At 45.4% G+C, this 4,821-nt stretch overlaps 1 non-coding gene across 1 annotated transcript; it reads left to right on the forward strand.

Moving 5' to 3' along the window:
* Nucleotides 1–3,170: 3,170 nt before the first annotated feature.
* Nucleotides 3,171–3,272, forward strand: LOC131897287 (U6 spliceosomal RNA). The gene has a single exon (XR_009375639.1). It is a non-coding gene; the product is annotated as a U6 spliceosomal RNA (small nuclear RNA).
* Nucleotides 3,273–4,821: the final 1,549 nt, after the last annotated feature.

The raw sequence follows: 4,821 nt of genomic DNA on the forward strand, positions 1-4,821 counted from the left end.
TGCCCCCCTGCTCTGTGGCCCTGTTGACTCATCCCTGCCTCTGTGGAGCTCCCCAACCACAGGGGCCTGGAAGAGAAGCTTGGAAAGTTGCGCTCATGTCCCGGGCCCCTAGTCTGGCCACTACCCGCCCCCAAGCACCCAGGCCCAGCCCTCCTCTCCAGTGGTGCCTCCAGTGACAGACAATCCTGAGGGGATTGGAAAGAAGAAGGCACCCAGAAACAAGAAAACAGGAGGACAAAAGGAGCCAGGCACAAGGGTGTAAGACTATCATCTCAGTTACTAGGAGGCTGAGGCCAGCCTTGATGACATTGTGAAGCCACACCTCAAAAAGAAAAGATGCCAGGTATGCTGGCACGCGCTTGTAATCCCAGCACTCAGGAAGCTGAGGTAAGAGGATTGCCACAAGTTCTAGACCAGTCTAGGCTCCCTACGGAGTTCTGGTACAATATGAGTTTAACATGGCATCTGCCTGAAAAACCAAAACAAAGATAAGCCAGAAGTTCAGAAGGGAAAGACAGTTGCTGCCAGTCCTGACACCCCAGGACCCACACAGTGGACAGAAAAGACAGATTCCTGCAGGTTGTCCAATGACCTCCACATATGGGCTGCGGCTCTTGCTCATAAAGAAGAACTCAAAAAACAAACAAACAACAACAACAAAGACAGATATATGGTAGGGACGCAGACAAGAATTCTGAGGGGGAACCGCTAATCTGATGGGACCCTTGAAGAGCAATAGACTGGTGACCAGAGAAACAGACTCCCTCATGGGCTCAGGATGTGGACACTGCCTAGTGCCCCAGCCCGGCAGTCTGATTGGATGTGGAGGAGTCTGGAGCTCTAAGAGGCAAAGCTGACCACACAGGAGAGACTGTAGCTAGAGTTTTCTTGCCTGGCCCACAGTCAGGATATATCTCTTTCACCTGCCAGTCCCACAGCCTCTCAGACCCGACCAAGTAAACACAGAGACTTATGTTGCTTTCAAACTGTATGGCCGTGGCAGGCTTCTTACTAACTGTTCTTATAGCTTAAATTAATCCATTTCCTTTAATCTATACCTTGCCACATGGCTCGTGGCTTACCGGCATCTTCACAAGCTGTTTCTCATCATGGCGGCTGGCAGTGTCTCTCTGACTCAGCCTTCCACTTCCCAGCTTTATTCTCCTCCTTGCCCCGCCTATACTTCCTGCCTAGCCAACAGCCAATCAGTGTTTTATTGATTAATTAGCAACACATTTGCCATACATCCCACAGCACTTCCCCCTTTTTTTTTTTTTTTCAAAAAGGAAGGTTTTAACCTTAACAAAGTAAAATTACATATAATTTGGGAATTTGGGCGTAGCTTCTCTTACTACTTCCTGCTGGAAGGGGGCGCTGTATCTTATGGGGAAACAAAGAAAATTTTAGAATTATGGAATAGTCCATGAGGCTGTATCATCTGAGCCAGATGCCTTCAAACCATTCTGGATGTTAGATCATCTGGGCCATGGTGTCATTGGAGACCTTCAGGGGGTCTTGGCTGGTCAAACCTGATGTATCTTAATCTTGAACAAATCCATAGCCTCTGGCTTTCTGTGGGAACAAAAGCAGAGTCTCCTTTCCAAAGCAACACATCCTTATATCCAAATTTGGAAGTTAAGGTATCTTTAAAATATACATTTTGGCATAATTCAACAGCTTTTACAATCAAATGTTTTTCTGCAGTTAAAAGTCCCAAAGACAACACAATCCAGATTCTCTGTGTAATATTCATTTTTACGTGGCTTATTTTTTATACTACCTTTACTGTCTCTTTAATGACTTTATTTTTTAAAACTATGTACTTGTTTCTATAACTCTATATATCACCTTTTTTGTCTCTTTCAAGCCTACGTATCTTTTACACACATTGTAAACTATTACATCTGAATCTGTCTTATTGTGAATCTCTTGCCTTAAACTGCAGCAGCTGTGGCTGCTGGCTCCGCCCACCTCAGCTTCCCAACATGGCTACGTTTACCACCAGCTCTGGGAGCTGTCATGGGTCTATGCTTTTATCCAAGCAGCGTGTAGCTCAGAAACCTCTTTTTTTGTTTTGTACTTGCAAAGGCTAAATCCACCACACAGCTTAATGTGCCACTTGCAGAGGCCTGATTCCCGCCATACTGCAGGTTGAGCACACAAGCTAGGAACCCATAAGTAGCTCAAACTGGCAGCTGCCGCTCATATGAGAGAGACAATTAGGAACTGTTTTTAGCTCCGTTTTAGAATCTTTTTTTTTTTTTCAGTTTTTAGGTGGAAACTCTTGCCCCACGTTGGGCGCCATTTGTAGCTAGAGTTTTCTTGCCTGGCCCACAGTCAGGATATATCTCTTTCACCTGCCAGTCCCCACAGCCTCTCAGACCCGACCAAGTAAACACAGAGACTTATGTTGCTTTCAAACTGTATGGCCGTGGCAGGCTTCTTGCTAACTGTTCTTATAGCTTAAATTAATCCATTTCCTTTAATCTATACCTTGCCACATGGCTCGTGGCTTACCGGCATCTTCACAAGCTGTTTCTCATCATGGCGGCTGGCAGTGTCTCTCTGACTCAGCCTTCCACTTCCCAGCTTTATTCTCCTCCTTGCCCCGCCTATACTTCCTGCCTAGCCAACGGCCAATCAGTGTTTTATTGATTAATTAGCAACACATTTGCCATACATCCCACAGCAAGAGACCGCTTGCAAACTCCATCCGCGCTGGCAGCGGTGGCACAAGCCTTTAATCCCAGCACTAGGAAGGCAGAGCCGGGCAGATCTCTATGAGTTCGAGGTCAGCCTGGTCTACAGAGTGAGTTCCAGGAAAACGCAAAGCTACACAGAGAAACCCTGTCTCGAAAAACCGGAAAAAAAAAAAAAAAAAAGAAAGAAAAGAAACAAAACATCAGTAATTTTTAAGTTTCTGTGGTTTTATTTTTCCTGCCTTGCTATTATTCTTCAAGCTTTAGCACTGGTGGGTACCACTGGGAACTATACTATGGAGGGTACAACAATATAGACTGCCCCCTTACCAGGAACACAGAATATGGTGGTGGCACACGCCTTTAATCCCAGCACTCGGGAGGCAGAGCCAGCAGATCTCTGTGAGTTCAAGGCCAGCCTGGGCTACCAAGTGAATCCCAGGAAAGGCGCAAAGCTACACAGAGAAACCCTGTCTCGAAAACAAAAAAAAAAAAAAAATCGGAACAACTCAGAGATCTACATGGCCCCTGTGCAAGGATGACACACAAATTCATGAAGTACTCCATATTTTTATTTTTATTTATTTATTTATTTATTTATTTATTTATTTATTTTTTTTTTTTTTTGTTTTTTGTTTTTTGTTTTTTGTTTTTTGTTTTTTTCGAGACAGGGTTTCTCTGTGTAGCTTTGCGCCTTTCCTGGAACTCACTTGGTAGTCCAGGCTGGCCTCGAACTCACAGAGATCCACCTGGCTCTGCCTCCCGAGTGCTGGGATTAAAGGCGTGCGCCACCACCGCCCGGCTATTTATTTATTTTGGTTTTTCAAGACAGGGTTTCTCTGTGTAGCTTTGCACCTTTCCTGGAACTCGCTTTGGAGACCAGGCTGGCCTTGAACTCACAGAGATCTGCCTGCCTCTGCCTCCCGATTTTTTTTTAAGTGATTTATTTTTATTTTATGTGCATTGGTGTTCTGGCTGTATATGTGTCTCTCAGATCCCTGGAACTGGAGTTACAGACAGTTGTGAGCTGCCATGTGGGTGCTGGGAATTGAACCCAGGTCCTCTGGAAGAGCAGCCAGTGCTCTTAACTGCTGAGCCATCTCTCCAGGCCCCATATTTTTATTTTTAGAGAAAAGTATGCCCTGGAATCTTACATGAAATATATTAGCATCTTTAGGGGTGGAGAGATGTCTCAGTGATTAAGAGCATGCATGCTCTTTCAGAGGACCCGAGTTCCCACGTCAGGTAGTTCGAGAACACTTATAACTCCAGCTCCAGATCTGATGTCTCTGACCTCTGCAGGCACCTGCTCTCATGTTCACACACACACACACACACACACACACACACACACACACACACGCACACAGACACATACCCATAGTTAAAAATAAAATAAAATCTTTCATTTGAGAGGGTTGGCGAGACGACTCAGTGAGCTAAAGCAAAACCCACCGACCTAAACCCGATCCCAGGACCCACGAAGTAGAAGAAAAAGATTCCTGCAAATTGTCTTTTGGCATCCCACATGTTGTGACATTCTTTTTTTTTTTTTTTTTTTCTTTTTTTTTGGTTTTTTTCGAGACAGGGTTTCTCTGTGTAGCTTTGCGCCTTTCCTGGAACTCACTTGGTAGCCCAGGCTGGCCTTGAACTCACAGCGATCCGCCTGGCTCTGCCTCCCGAGTGCTGGGATTAAAGGCATGCGCCACCACCGCCCGGCCGTGTTGTGACATTCTTGCACCCACACACATACAAACAATAAATAAGAACACATATACCTACATTTTGTTTTGGTTTATTTTTTGAGACAGGGTCTCTCTACATAGGTCTGGCTGTCCGGGAACTCACTCTGTAGACCAGACTGGACTTGAACTCACAGTGATCCACCTGTCTCTTCTTCCTGAGTGCTGAGGTTAAAGAAGTGCCACCACCGCCCAACTAAGAAATGACACTTTTGAACAATAAGGACCATATCTTCTATCCCTAGGAATAGGACTAAACAACCCCAAAAATGATCCTCCAAAATCCTGAATACAGGGCTGTGGAGATGGCTTAGCAATCAGGAACCCTGGCAGCTCTTCTGAAGGACCCAAGTTTGATTCCCAGCACCCACCTGGCAGCT

The sequence above is a fragment of the Peromyscus eremicus genome, chromosome 20, assembly GCF_949786415.1.
Source record: "Peromyscus eremicus chromosome 20, PerEre_H2_v1, whole genome shotgun sequence".
Taxonomy (NCBI): domain Eukaryota; kingdom Metazoa; phylum Chordata; class Mammalia; order Rodentia; family Cricetidae; genus Peromyscus; species Peromyscus eremicus.